At 41.5% G+C, this 20,630-nt stretch overlaps 1 protein-coding gene and 1 long non-coding RNA gene across 3 annotated transcripts in view; both read right to left on the bottom strand.

The window, feature by feature from the left end:
- IL6ST (interleukin 6 cytokine family signal transducer) overlaps positions 1-524 on the bottom strand; it is a 67,182-nt gene extending 66,658 nt beyond the window's left edge. Inside the window, exon 1 of the mRNA XM_036900227.2 lies at positions 347-524. The gene's annotated coding sequence lies outside the window, so the exon portion shown is untranslated. The remainder of the gene's footprint in view (positions 1-346) is intronic.
- Positions 525-1,848: 1,324 nt separating this feature from the next.
- On the bottom strand, positions 1,849-19,710 carry LOC118919875 (uncharacterized). Of its 2 annotated transcripts, XR_008994968.1 has the most exons (4): positions 19,625-19,710; positions 7,872-7,947; positions 3,233-3,308; positions 1,849-1,980 (listed from the first exon to the last, which is right to left on the bottom strand). It is a non-coding gene; the product is annotated as an uncharacterized LOC118919875 (long non-coding RNA). The 2 variants fall into 2 exon arrangements; XR_008994969.1 differs by lacking the exon at positions 7,872-7,947.
- Between the last annotated feature and the right edge of the window lie 920 nt (positions 19,711-20,630).

Raw genomic sequence — 20,630 nt, 5'->3', positions numbered from 1 at the left:
ATTTGGTAGCCAAAAAGCAGTATGATCCAAAAGACAGTTCGGGGGTGAGGGCTTAAAAAGGGTTCAGGGTGTGTGCGCGTGCGTGCTGGAGGTAAGGTCTGTACTTCGGTTTGAGAAATCTAGGTGACAAAGTTGTGGAAATCAAATTCGGAGGACTGGGTACAAGGAGAGGCGGGAATGTGGGGATTTCCAGGCTGGGCTAACAGGTCTGGGGCGCGCGCAGTGTCGGCGCCCTTCTCCCGGGAGAGGGTGGTCATCTCTGTGCCGGGTTCCCGGGCTCCTCCGCCCGGAGCGAGCCCTCACCTCCCGCCACCCGGCCCTTCACTCGGCCACGGCCCCTCCTCACCTCAGGCCTCGGCGCCTCGCTCCTCCACGTCCCCACAGCCCACGTCCCCCTAGGCGCCAGGTCACGCTAGGCCAGTCGGTCGGCCGGTCGCGGCCCCAGCTCAGCGGTGCCCCGGCGTTCCCCGCGCGGCTCCGCGGGCCTCTCGGATCCTCTCCCAGCTCCGGCTCGCTCAGCTCCACTTCTAGCAGACGCGGCACGCGGCACCCCCTCCCGCGGCGGGGCGATGCGCCCCACTGACCCCGCCCCGCGGCTCTCGCGCCGCGCACCGCCCTCGGACTTGGATCTGTACGTTGATTGGCCCCCGCGAAACCCGGCGCGCCGGGGCATTGGCCCAGCGGCCGCCCTGCTGCGAGGGGGCGGGACGCCAGGCGGCTGCGATTCCCGTAACGCGACTCCCGGCGTCCCGGATTCCGGTGACTTCGCCTGTGTCGCCTCTCCTAGGCGAGATCGAAGGGTTCCCCCACCTCCCTTCTGCGGGCGGAAGGAGCGGCATGTTCCATTTTTCTGCGGAATTTCGGGGTCGTGAACTGAAGCTGGGTGCTCTCCGCGCCTGCCGGCCTGCCTTCGCAGCCTTCCCCGCGGGGCTCAGAGCCTCGAGGGACCAGCGGGCTCCCTTAGGGACACGAGAGGCGTGGGAGGTCCTCGGAGGAAGTGGGGGCTCTGTGGCGGGGACTCCACACTGGGTAACCGCAGATTGCGGCGTCCGCCGCCGTTCTGCTCTGGTCTAAGTCACTATGTAAAGGAACCCTGCCACGGTATTTATTAAGTTAATAAATGAGTTTGGGTGTGATTGATCACTGAAACATAGAGCTGGAGACTCGCCAAGAAACTAGTTTTTCTTTGTGGTTTGTACCTTTCAATTTGTAATAAAAAATACCGTGTAAAAGCCAATTTCATTACATCCCCCCACTCGCATCCGCTCCCGCTCCCCCGTCTCCCCGCCACTTACCCCCACCCCCGACCTGGAAAATGGGCTTTCATGTTTATTTTTTCCAAAGCAAGATGAGAAGCTCAAACGGTAAGCTGGCGCTGCGGGGTGCCGGCAAGGGAGGGGTTGACCTAAAGGTTTTGAGAGTGTGCGTCTAAAAACCCAAGCCCAGGTTCTTTTAGAGAAGAATGGCAGGCTGTAGGAGGGCAATAATGATCTAATGGACTTGAACAAATTTTAACAGACAACTTTAGTGTTCTAAATTACATTTAGGATCAGACCGAGTAAAACAGACCAAGTTTTGATCTCTTAATTAGTGATAATACACTTTTTTAAAAGGCACCGAAAAGTAGGCCTGCTAAATGTTAAAGGAGTCCCAGGCATGATTGGAGATGGTGTTGCAGGAAAAACAAAGCCCCATTGTGTTCAGCTCTTGCTGCACCCCACCCTGTCATTCTATATCTAATCTACACATTCTATATCTAATCTACAGAGTGTGGCTGGGTTATATTTTAGCTCTGCCATTTGTAAGGGTGTATTTAAAAACAAAGTTTTATAAAATTTTGTTAAATTAATAAAATTTATTTAGATGTAGCAAGTATTTGTTTAAACGCAATGGTATAATGGTTAAGTGTGTCTTCCGGTTCCAAATTGCCTCGGTTTGAATCCTGGTGCTGTGAATTCCCACGTATGTGAGTTTCTTTATCTGCAGAATGAGAATAATGGTACCAACCTAATAGGACTTCTGCAAGAGGTAAATACATGAGTTAAAATACATGAAGTGCTTAGCACATAGTAGGTGCTCAATAAATGTCAACTTAGCATTATTGAACGTCTGTGTCAATACTTCCCAAACATTTTGTATTACACTTTACGTTGAAATGATATTTCTCTGGCACAGGGAATATAAGAAGATGACGCCGGGGTTCTTGTTTGCGGAGCCGAAGAATGAGCTTCACAAACAGTCAAGGTAGGAGAGCAAGGTACAGGCTTTTATTTAAAGATACAGTGAAAGGACAGAGCTCCCAGCTCACGCCAGGAGAGGACAAGAGAGTCCGTAGTGGTACGTTGTCTAGGGGGTTTTATAGACAGCTGAGGATTTTCTGAGAACATGAAAAAACTTAGGGGTGTGGACTTGTTAAGTGGTCCCTGAATATTTAGAATTGACTTAACACAAGTAACTTCCTCTGGTGATTTCTTCCTGAGATACCAGCATCTTGGTCTGGGAGCATATGAAACAAGGCCACCTGCTCAGCCCCCAAGGTGGGCCGAGGTATTGTTTGCTAAAGAGTAAGTTAAGAATTTCTAACGTCTTAACTTCTTGGGTATTAAAATGCAATCTTATCTTTAAGATGGAATCCTTCCTGCCTTTTACTCTGTCGTTTATGCCTGGGCTAACCTGCTAAATTAGTTGCCCAGTTTGCAAAATCACTTCATCAGATCTGAAGGAGAAAGACAGCACTTAGGCCTGGGCCTTTTAGTATGGTAAAGAGAACCTTACACATGATTATAAATGGTTAGCATAATAAAACATGTGCTACTCTTCTTTATCTGGGGAACATTAACTGATCTTACTGAAGAATGATCCTAGAGCTCAATGTTTAACATAAGAGTTTTAGCAGGGGGGTTTCCTTGCATGTAGTTATATTGTTCTGATTGCAAATATCCTGCCGTGCTTTTCCCCTCCGGAGGCCCTCACCCTATTCTGACTACATTTATGGTCCCTGTCTCAAGGGGATCAGTATCTCATAGCACACTAGCCTGCCTTGCTCACTGGTCAGAAAAGCAAAGGACTAAGTTAGTGCTTTTGTGGACTAACTTTATATTGGCTTAGCCTTACTGTTAAGAAACTCACATTTTGTGGGGATGGTTAAAAGTCTTAAGCTAAAAGAATGAACCAGTATTGGAGAAAGATTTTTCAGTACAGGAAGAACCCTTCTCCCCTCTGCTGCAATTACCTGATTTTTGTAGACACCTCTGTAGGGTATTGACTCTGAAATGACCACTTTCAGGTTAAAGGGTATGTCATTCGCCCTGCTGAAATGCAAAAGTAAGTGGGAATAAGTGACATAGCAATTGAGAATTTGCCATTTATGCCTTAGACTTGGGATTTTACATATGTCAAATGCAGAGGGTGGGGAAGCTGTACAATGAGAGGGTAACATGAGGACATCGAGGTTACTTACAGAGGTCACTAAGTGAACAAAGCTAGGAACAAAATGCTACAGAACAAAGATGATAAATGCCGCAGACGAACTTTGCCTGCCTTGCTAATCTGCATAGTTCTAGAGCTGACCAGTTTAGCCATTGACTTCCTTGACTGTGTCTGACTGTTTCTGAAGCTCTGTGTCAGCTTTGGAATTATCTCCATGTCCTGCATCAACTTAATGATTTCAGCATCCGAGATAATGACTCAGCACCCTGACCTCACAATTTCTCATCCTTCTCTTTTCCAATGGTTGTCAGCGGCTTTCTGTATCAGAAACACACAGATATAACCACACCTTGAATCTAGTCATCAGATGAAATCACTCCACCTGCAAAATGTTGGCCTGTGAGTTTCCCTCTGTATCCCCAGCCACCTACCCTGCTAACTTCTCTTAGTTGCTAACTCCCATTGAGTCTGCCGTTTGTCCTCAGTGTGACCTCCAGTCTTTGTTTTCATAGTTTATCAGTTATCTCCTATCTTCTCTTATCTTCCTAACCTGTGAGAACCCTTTTATCAACCATTTTAACTGCAGTCTTACTTGTATCTTCAATTCTCTTGACCTTCAGCCATGTTTACCTTGTCAATACTACTTCCTATTTTCCCTTTCCTTGAACTACCAGTGCCACCCCAACATTTATTCTTAGTACAGAACCTTATTTCATTATTCCCTTTAAAAACTAAGACCATCATTTCTAAGCATCCATAACTTTTCTCCAGTTTAGGATGCAACCATACATTTATCCTTTTCCTCTTTTTCCAACTAAGAGGAAGAACAACACCTATTCTTTTAAAAAGTTCTTCCTTGTATGTTCTTGGTTCTATTCCTACCAGGGTCAGTTCCCTAGTTTTGTATTTTTATTATTAGCATAAAATGCCTTAGAAAAACTTTAAAATTAAATATTAACTCAATGATGGGTTGGGGAGCTTTTCTGTTTGTGTTAAAAACCTTTGTAACCTAATAGAATCTAACTCACCAAACAGAATTTTAAAAATTCAGTATAAGGTTTAAAATGAAGTCATTTAAGAAACATTATAATCTGGGACCTAATAAAGTAAGTTTGGGATAAAAATATGAACTTAAGTTGTAACTAAATTTCCAAGCTAGAAAACAGGAAAAACTCATTTCCTATCACCTAAACTAAGCAACATTATGATTCAAATTCAAAATTTTTACTGCAGAATAAAATATGTTCAGAAAAATGAGCATACTGTGACAGTACAATTTGAAATTTTTTCACAAACTGAACACAACCATGTAACTTGCATCTAGATGAAGAAACAGAACATGACCAGCACCCTATAAGGTTCCTTCTGCCTCCTGGTTATCGCATGGCCACTGCTGACTACTAATCTGACTTCTAACACTCTAGTTTTATGGCTGTCATTTTAAAATTGAGAAGTTAGCAGAAACTTCTTAATGCTATCAGTATTTGCTCATTTTATTTCATTTTAACAAATAACTAAAGCAAAATATTTGAAATGAAATAAGTGCTGCTCTGTTTAAAGGTTAAATACAGATGCAAATTGAAGTGGAAGGAGTCTAGCTTCTTGTTTCTCAAGACCTAGGGAAACTTTGTCAAATAGCCCTGGGCTGATCAGTGATCTTGCATTACTCTTTCACAAGGAGCTTGGCTTCAGAGAAGGACAGGCCAGTGCAGAAATGCCAGCCCCAGTTAGGTGCATCTTATTCCCATATGCATACATACATTGGATGAAGAAATCAGGTATGGGGCTGCAGCTTTGAATGGCCCTGACTTGCTTCAGAATACCATCCTGAGGAGTTTGAACACACTTTGCCTTTGTTAACTCTGACACAATTCATGCAGAAGCAAGGGTTTTCCTTTATTGACCCTTTGAAAGAATACTCTTCAGTTATAAAATAGATTCCTTGGCTCCAGGTCTGATACTTACACTTAAAACCAGATAGGTAACAAGCTATCAACATGAATTAAAAAAAAAAAACACTTTATTTTGTGGGCTTGTATGGCCAGGAATTTCCAGCTCCTTGCCTAGGATTTGGATAAAGATGTAGTACTAATTGTATTAAATAATGACTTCAGCAAATGTGGGTCTGTCTCCTCAAGGGAAGATGGCAGTACCTACCGAAGAGGCAAAAATTAAATGAATGTATTTCCTGAGATAGCTGGAATTTTCTGAAAATAGTTCTGATATTTTTTTAGAATTTAGGGACTGATCATTTTCCATAATCAACAATAAATTGAATTTAGTGTTAGAATCAAATGAAATTAGACACAAAGTTAATCTAGCTCACATTTCAAATTATTAGAATCATTACTTTGCTGCAAGCAGGCATGATAGACTCTTAGGATGAACTGTGATCTCTCACTTCCTGGAGTACTTTGCATGATTTCCTCCATATGAATGTGAAGGATGTACATAACTATATTACATAAGAGTATAGCACCCATCTTGCTAGTGTCTCTCTTTTGTGGCTTTGAAAAATCAAATTGCCATGTTGTGGTCTCTACGTTACATGAGATCATAATGCTTGTCTTGTGAGGAGATTCTTTCTCTCTCCCTTGCTGGCTTTGATGAAGTAAACTGCCATACTCTGAGCTGCCATAGAGAGTGATCTTGTCTCAAGGAACTGAGAGTGGCCTCTGGCCAATAGCTAGTAAGAAACCAAAGTCTTCAATCTTAACAACCTCAATGAACTGAATTCTGCCAACAAAAGCAAATCCTGCCCCAGTCAAGCCTCAGATAAGACAATATCCCTAGCCAACAACTTGATTATAGCCTGATGAGACCCAAAGCATAGAATCCAGTCAAGGTGTGCTTGCACTCCATACAGAGACTCTGTGAGATAACAAATGTGTGCTATTTTAAGCTGCTAGGTTTGTAATAATTTATTATGTAGCAATAGAAAACTAATACAACAGGCAAAAGTTGAAAACTATTCACATAAATGTTCACAATGAATGTTGTTTTTACATACTCACATCAAATGCTTCTAAAGTGAATAAGATCTGGATCTGAAGAAGGAAATTATATCAAACAGGAGGTTACTCTGGTGTCCTGAAGACCCAGGAATTAAGGGGATCCCAACTGATCCAATTTTATTCATAAATTCCATAAACATTTACTGAGCATCAGTAATATACCAGTCACTGAGATATGGATATAAACAAGACACATGTGTTGACCTTAAGAACTTCAAAGTCTAATGAGAGAGAGAAATAAACCAGTAAGTACAGCAATGTTATAGTGCTATGAGATAGGTATTAAGAGAGATTTCTGGAAGTTCTCATGCATAAATACTTCAGGAACTGGAGATTATAAAAACTGTACTTCTCTCTATCTCTAATCTCACATCCTCATTCCATATGGTGGATTAAAGATGGCCATAAATTCTTTGATACTCTATGGAAAGATGAGGCCTAATTCCTTTCAAATTTGGGTAGGCTTGAGTACTACACTCATCAATAGAGTACAGAAAAAGTAACTCTATGCCAGTTTGAAAACTATCCTATAAGAGGAGTTTTCACCTTGTTCTCTGGAAGTCTGGAGCCACCATGTCAGAAGTCCAACTACCTTCTTAGACCATATGGACAAGGCTGAGACAACATGGAGAGGGATAGTGGCCCAGCTGCCCAGAAACTAAATGTGTGAGGAAAGTCATTTGGAACTTTCAGACCAATTAGCTGCCAGGTAATTTTCTATGATGCCAGTCAGTGCCATATAGAGCAGAACTGCCTAGCTGAGCTCTGCCCAAATTCCTGGCCCACAGAATTGTGAGATGCAATGTTTGTTGTTTTAAGTCACTAAGTTTTATTAGGGAGCAATAAATAACCAGAATGAAACTCTTAAATTTATCATGCATGATGCTGAAAATTTGACCATCTTACACTCTTTTTTTTGTGTGTGTGTGGGGGGGGCCTAAACTATTCATTTTAATGATTTTTCTCCAAGATGACAAAGCATACCACACAAGAACAACTATTCAGTTTTACAAGAAAGCTAAAAATTATATTGAGTGAATGGGACCATCTCATACTCTTTGAAGGTCTGTCAACACTTTCCCATCACCTAAGTCCCTTTTGTATGTCATAAAAGTCCTCCATTACCTGACTGCTACTTTCCAGTCTTATTTGTAATACAACCCCCAACTCCAGGCTGTCATATTACCAATTTGCTAATGGTTCCCCGGGCCAGCCTCCAATATACTCTTCCTGCTTCCATGCCAAGAAAATATAGTGTATGTTTCTCCCTTGGCCTATCATTGCCCTCTTCATTTTCTTTTCCTAACTTGATCACAATCTTTCAATATTCGCCTTACTATTTATTACCTCCCCCCAGAAATCTCTGACTTCTCCCTGCTCTAGACCATGAGAACTCACAGCAAAAGAATGCAAATCATTCCAGATTACCTTTGTTTCTCCAGAGTGAGCTAAGGTGGGTCAGTAGGAAAGGACTTCAGTCTTCAGCCTTGATGTTCCCTGGCATCTGTTAAGATGAACAAATGGCCCCATATAGTTCTTGGGCATCATTACCCACACATTAGGCACTTGCAGAGATGACCTTGGCTCACCTGAACTCTGCTTGCATATTCCATGCCACTTTCCTCTTTAGTGACTCATTGTCATGACCATAAGACTGCTTGGGCACTTTGTCAGCTAAATTCTGTGCCCTTCTAGGGGCAATTTAACTCTTCAACTGTGCTCACTGGGACTGCTAGAGATTCAGAGGGGCTACCACATGCTTTCCCTACCTAGGACACTCTATGTGGCCATTTTTAACTTACTACTGTCATGATATTGTGGCCAGGAGACATCTGTCAGGTCGCTGCCTCCCAGGATTTCACATGATAACAGATCCCCACTATCACGGTGAGCATAGTTATAACAGCTACCCTTTCTTGAGGACCAGCTTTGTGACAGGAACTCACTACACTAGGCACTTTGTATCCCAATTAATCTTCACAAAAAACTAATGTGGAAGGTGTTGCCATTCTTGCTTTATATGTTGGGAAGCAAAAGCTCTGAAAATTTAAATAACTGGCAGAGGCCACACAGCTAGAATGGGATACCACACTGTCATCTTACCACATGTAAAGCAAATACATCCTAATGATTTTGATTTTTTTGAGATTGTCAAAAATTTAACAGAATAGAGAGGCTGGGGAGAAGGATCTTTACTCGCAGTGCCATGCCGGGCCGCTCTCTCTCAACCAGGGCATCATGGCGGAGACTTCCATGAGGAATGATCACTGTGCATGACAGTCAGAGCGATAATTATAAACACTTCAGTGTTTACCATGTGCCACACATTTTTCTAAGTGCTTTATATCTTAATTATCAATTCTCACAACAATGCCCTCAAATAGGGATTATTATCCCACTCTTAGAGACTGGAAAACTGAGTCTCAGAGTGGTGAAGCAATTTTCCCAAACTCTCCTTATTACTAATGGAGAGAGACTCTGGGATCTGAATATTGAAACTGGGCTCTTAAACACTGTAAGAATGATTATGCATAAATCACCGAGTGACAAGTTACTTGTGTAATTTAAAATATAGTCAGTATCAATTTTTTATATCAGTGAGGGGAGGGCTCCTTCTACCACAAGTGACGAATAATTCAGTACCACTTCTGAGAAGAGAGGCTCCAAGCAAGCTTTGATCCTGTGGCTTCCATGATCCCACCAAACACCTGTCTCTCTCTGCTCTGCTTCGACAGTACAGTGGAGCCTTGTGCTCTGCTCATGGTCACCTGAGTCACTACCATGCTTAGACTCCCGATAACAAAAATGACCACAGCAGTTTGAAACTTCACATTACTGCATCATTTTAATAGGAGAAGAGGGAAAGCTTGCCTCTCCCAAAAGCTCTAGCAAATATCTCCTCATGTCGGATTGGCTCCAGTCAGGTTTCATGTCCATGCACAAACCATGGCCCAGAGAATGAGATGATTACCTTCAGTTCATTGGCTCCCTCCTCTATGACTTCCCCAAGACATGTGTCTGAGAATGAGAGGGGGGAGCAAGTACAGGGGCTTATTTCCTGGGGGAGAGAATGTACCCTGGGCAGGTGTCCGCCATACCCTTACTCCTATGGCTCAGAAGTGTTAGTATTTTGGTGTATTTCCTAAGACTATTTTTTACTTGCATTCGCTTTCTGTTTCTTCATTTACCGTTGTGGCCTAAGCAATTTCCCATGTTGTTAAAAGTTCATTTACTAACAACATTCATAATGCTTTCATTAGCTCAGTGAACTCTTCCAATTGATTCCATAGATATAGACACTGGCAGCAGACAAAGCTGCAGGGTATGGAAACTTCAAATCAGCTTGGGCATGGTCTGAGGAGGAGCCAGCTTCCTGGGCTGTGTCTTACTACTCTTGCCTCTCCTCCAGGCTAACCTCAAGCCCTTCTCTGCAGTGGCTTCTGGGGTTTGGTTTGTGAGGGGAGAGAATGAGGAGAGGGAAGGCTCAAACTTCGTAGCAGCACTGGGCCCAATTTGTCCTATCTCCACCACCTACCAACATGTACTCCCTCATGATCTGAGAAACTTTCTAGCTTGGGTAAAAAGACCAAACTGTGAGAAAAATGAATTAGAATTATGGCAAATCATGGGTGGAAGGTGCTGCCACTGCAATACTCTGAAAACCTTCAGCACGGCCTGGCACCAGCCTCTGAGGATGTACAGTATTGCCTCTGTGTAAGGTGTTTTTCATTTTGGTTGGGATTTTCACTTGTCAGAAGGCCAAGTTCTTTAGGATTTGGCCAGAATATTTTAGATCCTGAATTTGTGGGTCCAAGCTCATTCTTGCTTATTCTAAATAGAACAGTTAGGTTGAACCCTTGGGTCAACAGTTGACACTGTGCCAAATAAAATATTTTCTTCTTTGAGGCAAGTAATGAGTTCCAATATTCTTTCTGAGCCTTCCTTGTATAAGGAAACAGGTCGCATCATTAAAATTGCTGAGGAGGAAATTATATGGTAGCATTTGTAAAGATAACATTCTTAAAGAGAGTGAACCATACCAATAGAGAGAAATATTAATTGGTATTTGTACCTTCAGATGACTTGGTGTTTTGTGTGTTAGTCTCTATGTGGAGTTCACAGTGACCACATTATGTGCAGAGTACAAGGTACCAATCAAGGGGTGGGTGACCACTGGCTCTGAGTTCTATTCTGCTGGGTTTTGGTGGAAGCAACCAGTTAGTCAAGTAGAGGCAGACACAATGCCTTTTACAAGGTGGACAGTTGGTAATGGTTTGTTGTTTATGTTGGGTCTGAGAGGAATCAGTGGATGAGGAGACAGAAATCCAGATAGCTCTACCACTTATTAGCTCTACAACTTTAGGCAGGTTACTTGTCTCACCTGAACCTCCATTTCCTTATCTATAAAATGGGAATACAACCTCTTTCAACAAGTTATTACGAAATCTAAATAACATAATATATATATATGAACTTGCTCTATATGGAAAGACTTAATATATGTGAAGGTATGTTATTACTGTTATTATGATTATTGTTACTAATAAGTTTAATCATGAAAAGAGTTACAGATTAACTAGTAAACTGTGATAGCATAGTAGAGATCTGTGGCTTTGGCTCTCAAAATAACAATGAAAACATAAATGTCAGACCCTTATTTTACACAGAGACAGACACACACACTGCAATTTGTTTATTTGGGGCCTTTGGTAATAATGGGGTAGATTTTTTTTTAACTTTTCTAGTTCTTGCTACCTATTCACTAATTAGTCAAGGCAGGATTCTTTCCACATTCCAGAATTATGGCTTTTGAGAATTGGTAGAGACCCCAGAAATTTGACTATGTCCAATCTTCTTATTTTACAGATGAGGAAATTGGGGCTTGCTCTGGTTCAAACAGTTACTGGGAGAACTGGGCTGACAACACAGAGTCACAGGCTGTCTCCGCCATCCCAAGTAAATGTGATACAGGACTGAGTGACTTGGAGCAGCCTGGATCCAACGTTAAACCCTAAAGTGATCCTGTCACTTGGAGATACAAAATTTTTTGCTTGCAAATAATGAGGTTCTTGAGCAACTGGCTGAGCCTAATAGAGTCCAGAGAGGGATTTTTCAGGCTGAGAATCACCAATGGATTTTTGTCATTTTCCTGATATCATCAAATTGTATTATCTATAAGGATATTGCTTAGAAACCATTGCCATTGTAGAATTCTTGTTAACTGCTTAGGATAAGAAATTATACCCACCATTTATCAGTCACCTATTTTGTGCCAGGTATTCTGTTTAAATCAGGTAATTTAATCCCCCCTCCCACCAATGTGGAAAGCTGGTACTCCTCTCCCATTTTACAGATGAAATCAAAGCTCAGAGAGGCTAGAGAACTTATTCAAGATCACAGAGCTGATAAACATCAGAGCCAGGGGAGCCAGGATTCTAAGCCAGGTCTGTCAGATACTGAAGCCCAGACTCCACCACTTAGAGTTAGTGAGTATGGATGACTCAGAGACAAAGACTGTTTTATTGATGGCCACATCTTTTGTTCCTAGCCAGTTTGAAAGAAGCAAAATTTCTGCACAAGGATTAGCTGTCCCTAAACTGGAGCCACTTGCTTAACACAATTCACACTGCTAAGATTCTCTACTTTACACGAGTGCATACAATCTTTCACTTCTACTATGAATTGACACTGTTTTGACCCCCACTCTCCAAATCTGCCCATCTGATTTTGTTCTCTTTCTGCAATTCTCGTAAACACCTCAAGTTCCTTCCTTGAATGTGAAGGGAAGGAAAAGAATCATGACATATAATCAAATACAGAAACTTTGGTTGAGATTTGGGCAAACACTCAAGAGGTTGAGATTTGGGCAAACACTCAAGAAGGATCAGGTTACTGCTTAGGGCTTAGGCCTGACAATAAATACTTCTGGGATAACTAACTGAAAGACCTGTTTCTTCTTTTTCTTGGGAACTATGTACATACATGAACATTAAGCAAAGCTTCCTGGAGAGGGAGTTAAATAATCTTAGCTGAAAAAAATCTCACATGTAGAACATACACACTATGCTTTTCTTTGGAAAACCTCACTGCATTTGCAGGGCATGAGGGCTGTGGCGGGGGTGGGCAGATGACTAAGTCAGAGTGAAAACATCAATGAGGCTCTGTAACTTCCTGACTATGCAGCCTCTGGCAAGTCACATAACCACTCTGAATTTCACTTTCCTAAAGGGTAAAATGGGACTAAAAAAACACTGTCCCTGGCTATTGCACAAGGATGGTATGAGGGCCAAATGAGAGAACAGCTGGGGAAGAGCTTTCTGAACTCTAAAGTGCTGGATAAAAGCAAGGAGTTAATATCTACCACAGAACTTCCTTGCTGGCTGTGGACTCTGTGTGATAGGCTGGCAGTGGTGTGGTGAAGCGTGCTAGGGAGGATATTAGTAGTTTTTACATTCAGATGCTAAACCACAGCTGCCAGGCAGGCAGAAAGCCAGTGCAAAGCCTGCTCTTTTTGCTGCACTTGAGTCTGCAGTTTCCTCTCTTCACTCTTCATTCGCTGCCCTGCCTATGAACAGGCAGGTGTAAGGCCCTTCACCTCCTACCACCCCAGGGAGGAGGGAAGCCAGTGCTAAGCCACAGAGAGGCTGGGCCACTAATAATAGCTACTGTTTATTGGCTGCTTACTCTGTACCAGGCATGATGCAAGTGTTTTACATACATTATCTTATTTATTTCTCATATCAGAAAATGAGGTAGGTACGATTATTATCCCCACTTTATAGATGAGGAAACTGAGAGAAGTCAAATTGCTTGCACAAGACTATAAGTAGACAGTCTCCACCAAGAGTCAAATGCAGGTGGTCTGAGTCTAAAACCCACATCCTCAAAATACTTAGCTATCCTGCCTTCTTAAAAGCCAGAGTAATCTCAGGCTTGCTTACATGCTCACTCTCTCAGCCTCCTGCCACCAGCAGAGCCTCATTGGACATATCCCATTTCTCAAAGGAGCAAATGCAGAGAAGGGAGTTGGATGCTAATGATGATCTGGGAACTCCATTTCCTACTCGCTGCATGGACCTCCTTCAGCGCAGTAATGTTCTGTTCTGTGGGGGTGGCCAAGCTTATATCTGGTAACCTGTACTTTTTGCTCCTGGAGATTCTCACTAATAGATGTCATAAAGTTGTCTAACTCAAGTTTTAGGCTACAATAGGATTAGAGTTGTAAATTAAGGTAGGGCTTGGGTACAGTTGTAGCCAAGGAACATCTGTGACCTGGGGATAGGGAGTAGCTGCTAATAGAGGCAGTAACTGGTACCACACCAAATCCCTCATCTCCATGGACCATTGGAATGACCTCCATACAGATGTTACCAGAGCATCCGGAGGGCCACGTCCAATGCCAGGTGCCAGGTGTGTGCACATGATAAGGCACTTAGACATGAGAGAAAGCAGTAAAAGGCAGTATATAATGAAAAGGGATCAGTATGTCAGAAAGTAAGTGAAACTGAATTTACATTTCTAACACATTGCCATGTTATGCTCCTTCTGCTGCTCTAGAACCACACTTTAAGGTCCACTATCTTAGAATAATCATTTGGGGTTGAATGGAAGTTGGGGCATCAACCACGTATCTCCTATGGAGATGGCCGTCAAATGTCCTGGTTGCCTACAGTTCCTGCTTATGACTCTTAAGCCAGTGTAATTACATCCCCCTTCACTCTCTAAAGTGCCCTGGTCATTTTCACATATAAATTACATGATCACATTACTAGACGATGCTTTGAGTTCAAGTCAAACACTCTTCTCAGTGAGTGGGCGCAGGTTGGTGAACTAGCATTCATCACTAAAATATGTGTTTCAATTGGGACATCTCTTCTTTGTCCAGTGTCCAAGGATCAAAAAGAGAGAGGAAAAAAGCCATCAGTATCAACCATATTTTACACTGGTTGGATCCTGACTGATACATGTTATAAGCATTGCTCTTAATTATATGGAAACTATTCAGCACTCATTATAAATATAGCTTTTGATATCATTTTTGCTTAACCTTCTTAACTGTTTAATTCATTTTACTGAATAGTAGGGTGTCAGTTGCTACTAACTCATTTTATATCTTAATGTTCATTGGCACAATTTTTATGAAAATATGAAGCATATTTTGTATTAAGTTAAAATATCATAACTTAAAAACTTTGACCATAATGTAGCTCACAGTAAAACAGAGTTACAAATTAATATATGGTATTAGTTGCCAAGTATTTCTGGTTCATCCAGAAGTAAAAGTGTTCATTGAAAATTTACTACATCTGGCAGTCATAGTAAGAGGCCATGTAATTTCTGGAAAAAAAGTAGTGAAACAATATTCCTATTTTTCTTAATCTAGTTTCTTTTTCTTGGCTTTTTCTACCTAAAGGTTACCAAAGACTAGGTTTAAATGATTTTGTGTATTAGACACCTCCCATCTTATTAATAGAACAGGCTTAACCTCTTCGGATTTCTTAAGAAACTGTTAACAAGCAGTGTTTGGGATGCAGTTTAAGAGTTTACTTAAACCACTTCCTCCCAACCCCACACAAAACAATAAACCCAAGCAAGCTCCAAATGAGAATCATAGACATCTCATTGCTCTTTGCAAAACCAAGAATTGTGCAATTTTACTTAATCCAAAATTGTTTGAATTTTGTTGTTTTAAGCCTTTTACTAGACTTTTCTTGTTATGCCAAAATAACCACATATGGTTTCAATCCTTTGAAAGAAGGACAATTAGGGCTAATCTTGTAGAATAGCAACATTTAAAAGGTTTAAGTATGGTAGAATTTTTGAGTTGGAGAGATCCTAGCAGCTTTCTGTTCTAAACTTGTAGTTCATTCATTACAGGAGTCTCTTCCCAATCTCACTGAGAGAATGGTTCTCTAAACTGAGTACTACTTCCATTGATAGGAAGGCCACAGCCTCAGAGGGTGGGCAGTTGGTTTCATTGCTGAGAGGGTTAGCTACAAAGGTTTCTTATAGTGAGTTACAACATGTCTCCCAATATGTTTACTTGAGATAACTACAGACTAAGCTACTGACTGAATTATGTCTTCTCAAAATTCATATATTCAAGTCCTAATCCCCAGTGTGACTGTATTTGGAGATGATGATTTCAGGAGGTGATTAAGATTAAGTGAGTTTATAAGGATGCAGTCCTAATTTGATAGTATTGGTGGCCTTAGAAGAAGAGAAAGAGAAAGATCCTTCTCTCTCTCCACCATGCGCACTGAGGAAAAGCCACGGAGGACAAAGTGAAAAGATGGCCATCTGTAAGCCAGGAAGAGAGCTCTCCCCAGATACCGAATAGGCTGGCATGTTGAGCTCGGACTTTTTGCCTCCACAACTATGAGAAATAAATTTCTGTTAGTTAAACCACCCACTCTATGGTATTTTGTTAATGTAGCCTGAGCTGACTAGGATGGACTATGTGCCACCTTTTCTATGACAGAGCTATCATACCCATCCTAACACCTATGGTCTTTAAAATGAAAATTGTAATGAGTTCCATTTTTCTGTATCTGATACAGTTTCCAGATTGCTGTCCAGACTGACTCTTCATATTGAGATCTCTCCAGCTTATATCTGTCTTATCAAAATAATGTTGTCTAGAACTGAACATAGAATATTCTAAATTCATCCTGACTAGTACAGAATATGCCAAAACATTATTTTCTATGAGCTAGATTCCATATCTTCTTGTGGATCATACATAATATAATGTTGGTTTTGGTTTTTCAGAAACACTTTATATGAGGGTTATATATGTAGCCACCTAAAGTCTGCATGTATTTTAGATAAGCTTCTTTCTAGGCCCTGTAATCTAGTAGACTCTTGGATTATCAAATGTAAGACCATATGAAAAAGTGTAAAAGTTTAAAGAAAACCCGTATTTCACCATACAGACATGACCTCAAGAACCAGCTGGTTTATATGATATAAAGTCAATTCTATACTATTTGGAAGATGCTAAATGCTATGGCAAGTAAGGAGAAGGAGAGCAGGATAGGGGATCTGGGGACTACATCTTCTGGTCCCAGTGGAGCAAGAATCACTGGATTGCCTTAACATGGTTGTCACTTTCTCTGGTTCTGCAGCCTCCATTTTAGGTATGTGACCTTGACAATTTAGCCTAGCCGTGAGTCAATTGATTGATTCAGGAGTTTAGTATGTATTTTACATATTTAATATCTCTAATGCAGGGTTGTTGCAGACTGTGGTGATTAATTCAGCTTAGAAATAGTCACTGAGTGATTTGTTTAGAATAACAGTTTGCGATTTTATTAGTGGTGTATCTGACTTTGAAGGTACCTTCATTTAAGCAATTGATTAATCATCTATCATTTAGTCAACAAATATTTATGGGCTGCTGAATATGCAGAAGGCTGAGTTATATGTACATGTATTAAAGTTACAGCTGCAGAACTGTGAACTCTATAGAGTTCCTGGGTGTTGGTAAAGATGGAATTAGGTGCCTAGAAATACTATACAATTAAAAATGGCAATATTTTCCAATAGAATATAGCTGTGATTTGAGCATTTTTCTTCTTTTTTTTTGCTTTATGATTATATAAGAACATGTTAATTGGTCTCACAATACCTCTCTGGTAGGTAGATTAGCATGTTTTCCTCATTGCGTATGGGGGGAAACTTGAGATTCCAGGAAGATAGGTGCCTTACCCTTTGTCACTTAGGGAGTGTTCATGTTGGAATGGAAACCTTAGGCTTCAGGATCATTGTCTGGCAACATCCGATCTTGAGCCTGTTGGTATGAGAGGTCACACAGCACTGGCTCTAGGTCTCCTTGGGAGACAGGGGGCTTTTACCCTGATACTTAACCAGACCTCCCTGTTTCTCGGGTCCACATCCTTGGTGTCAAAGGGCCTCAGTTATGAAAAGTTCTTGGGGTATGGCCATCATCTGTCTTCCAGTGGGGTTCAGCCCTCCCTCTGGTCCAGGTACCAGCAAGAAAGAAGGGCAGGTGAACAGGCCAAAAGAGGGGTTCAAACATGTTTATTCCAGCTCCTTTATCTTATTGCTGCTCCCAGCTTGCTACTTATCCTCCTATACAATTACAGAAAAAGAGGAGAAAGATCATCACAAAAGAATTCTAGATATGTGACTTAGGGAATAGCAACTCCAGGCCTTATCTTTTGGACATTGTTACCTGGTGATTTTTCAACCTAGGGTATCTACCCCATGGGGTAAGGAATCTTACCCCATGGAGATGTATTAAAAATACTGGGGGGAAGGGTGTTAAAATAAGTGTCTCTGCCTCCTATCCTCCCCAATAAGAGGATCTCATGCTAACAAGGATTCTCAACTCTGGCTATATATGTAAATTACCTGGGGGAATTAAAAAAAAATACCCAGGCCTGGGGTCCACCTCTAGGCATTCTGAGTTCTTAGATTTGTTACGATCTGTGGTATAATCCTGATATGTATATGTATATTTATATGTATATGTGTATATATATATATATATGTGTATATATATATATATATGTTTTAAAGATCTAGGTGCTTTTAATATGCAGCCAGGATCACTCTGCTTGTGGTCTCCTATTACTGATAGAATGCCCTATCCCTAGCATCCTAACCCCCAACATGTGTGTGTGTGTGTGTGTGTGCATGTGTAGAAAAAAGCCTGAGACCCATCAATCTAGTGATGTTCAAAGTATGTTTCACACACCAGCAATATCAGTGTCTCCTGGGAACTTAATAGAAATGCAAATTCTGGGTCCGAACTCCTGACCTACTAAATCAGAAACTCTCAGGATGTGGCCCAGTAATCTGTGTTTTAAAAAAGCCCCCAGGTAATTCTGATGCATAGTAAAATTTGAGATCCACTGTGCTAACCTACCCTAGGTTAACTGAAACCACAGTAGAAGCCTCTTAGTTGACAAAAAAATCTCTGGGAATCCACTAGGCCCTGGCATATGGCACTGGTGATGTCATGCCACCCCGCTGAGGTCATCAGAGCTGGGGCAGATGACTGAAGTATTCTGAACTCGTCATCCGAATATAGTTGAGTCAGAGGCCTGTCCTTTCTGATAGAGAACATTCTGGTTATAAACACAAGCATAGACAGGCTTTGTTCAGCTAAACAAATTAAAGTGTGGCAATAGAAATGTCAGATATTAACTAAGGAGGACTCTGGGGCTAAAGGCAGAAGTTGTATGTTTTTTGTTTTGAGTTATAGGCTCCTTCCCAGGAAGTCACAAGGGCATGGGCAGCCATTTTCTCTCCTTGAGCTAAAGCTGTTTTTGCCTTGACTCTGAGTTTACATTTTAACCTGCTCTAGGCAGGCTTGTCCCATAATCAAACAATGTTTTCAAAGGCAGTGAAGATTGGCAAACAAAGCCCTGTACCAGACAAAAGGCCTGGAAAACACTCAAGCCACCCTGAGCCAAAACATCTCCGTGGGAATCCATTAGGCCCTCGACTACAACAATGACTGGTGATGTCACGCCAACTGCCGCGGTCATCAGAGCTGGGGCTGACATGTGACGTTTCCTTATCCATTTTGTCCTCAGTGACTCCTCTGGCTCTTAGAGAACCTTTAGATATGAATCTTTGGAGGTGGGATGACTTGTTTTCAGACATTCTTCATATTATATTTCCAGCTTTCAATCCTACTGATGAGGATTTGAGCTGTGTCCTAAAGCAGCCTCTTAGTTGACAGATTTTCCTGCAGACTAGAACTTCTTCCTCATGGATGGATGAGTCTATTAGGATGCCAGACACCAAGGGTTAGGTGGCTTCAGAGCTCACCTGTTCAGGTAGCCCATAAGCTCCTGAGGAATAAATCACTCTGACTGGGACTGAAGCCATGCCTAAAGTCAGAATGTAATGTAATGGTAACGACTCACTCTGAGATTTCATATCAAGCCACAGGAACTAAAAATGCAAGTATATTTGCCAGTGTGAAACATGACCTGTGATCTTAATCATTTAACTTCCTCAAATTGCCATATTACTCAAAAGGGCCTATTTCTTCATTGAGCGTAGTTGAATTTCCTCTGTGGTAACTGTCACCATTTGACCTAACGATATGTCCAGGCTCTCCTTGCCACCTATGTGTTCTCCTTCCAAGAAAGCAGACTTGATCTGGCTAAGAGTATGTGCTGGGGATCACATTGTCACATTACCTGTATTCAAATTGACGCACCTGGCTTGTTAGAGATATACGTTTGGATGGAGTTCGTCACCTTCCTAAAGAATTGTTTCCTCACCTGTAAAATGGGGAAATAATAGTATTGACCTCATGGTATTAGCAAGAGGGTGGAGTTTGGTATATAGGGAGTGCTCAATAAATATTAGCTCTTATGTGAGGAGACTATAGTAGAATCGTCAAAATGTATGGTTTAAATCCTAGCTCTGCCACTTGTTAGCTGGATGACTATGGACAAGTTTCCTAACCTCTCTGTGCTTATATTTCCTCATTTATAAAATGAAGATAGTCATATTATCTCACAAATTGTTGGAAGGATCATATGAGTTAATACATATAAAATGCTTAGAACAGTAACTGGCATATAGCAAACCTGGATGAAATATTAGTTAATACTATGATATAGGAACCATGACATAGAATTCCTGTCAAGATATAGTAGTGATGGGCCAAGAACATGCTATCAGGTAGAATCAGACTATTACTCTCCTATTCTTCTTTACCTGATTAACACTGGCTAATTCATCAGAGATAGAACTAAAGTCCAGAGGGAACTGGGATAACCTGCCATCAGGTTTGCTCTTCACATTTGTGGGACACCAAGTAAACACATAAATGAAGGCCCACCTACCATATTTTAAATACTTGAAAGCTATACATCCAGCTAAAAAACTGTTAAATAAAAAATTTCAATCCTTCATAGCAACCTGGAAGTTCAGGTTTGCATGTAGAATTTTCAGAGTTCTATGCCAGAAGTTGGAGGTAGAGAGAGCTAGTGTCCAGGCCCTGGCCCCCAACCTCTTCACTTGCCCAGCTTCTTCCTGTAGCCAGCTCATTGTCCAAGGTCCATCCCCAGAGCTCTCCCCCATACACATCCCAATGGTGGCAGTGTGCCAGCTGGCAACTTCCAGGGAAGTCTCAGGCAGATGTTCTATCAGTTGGCCTGAACTCTTTGGGCAGAAAATTCCAAAGTCTTGGGTACT

The sequence above is a fragment of the Manis pentadactyla genome, chromosome 2 (genome assembly GCF_030020395.1).
Source record: "Manis pentadactyla isolate mManPen7 chromosome 2, mManPen7.hap1, whole genome shotgun sequence".
In the NCBI taxonomy this organism is placed as follows: domain Eukaryota; kingdom Metazoa; phylum Chordata; class Mammalia; order Pholidota; family Manidae; genus Manis; species Manis pentadactyla.
This window is presented reverse-complemented; position numbering and strand designations above follow the sequence as displayed.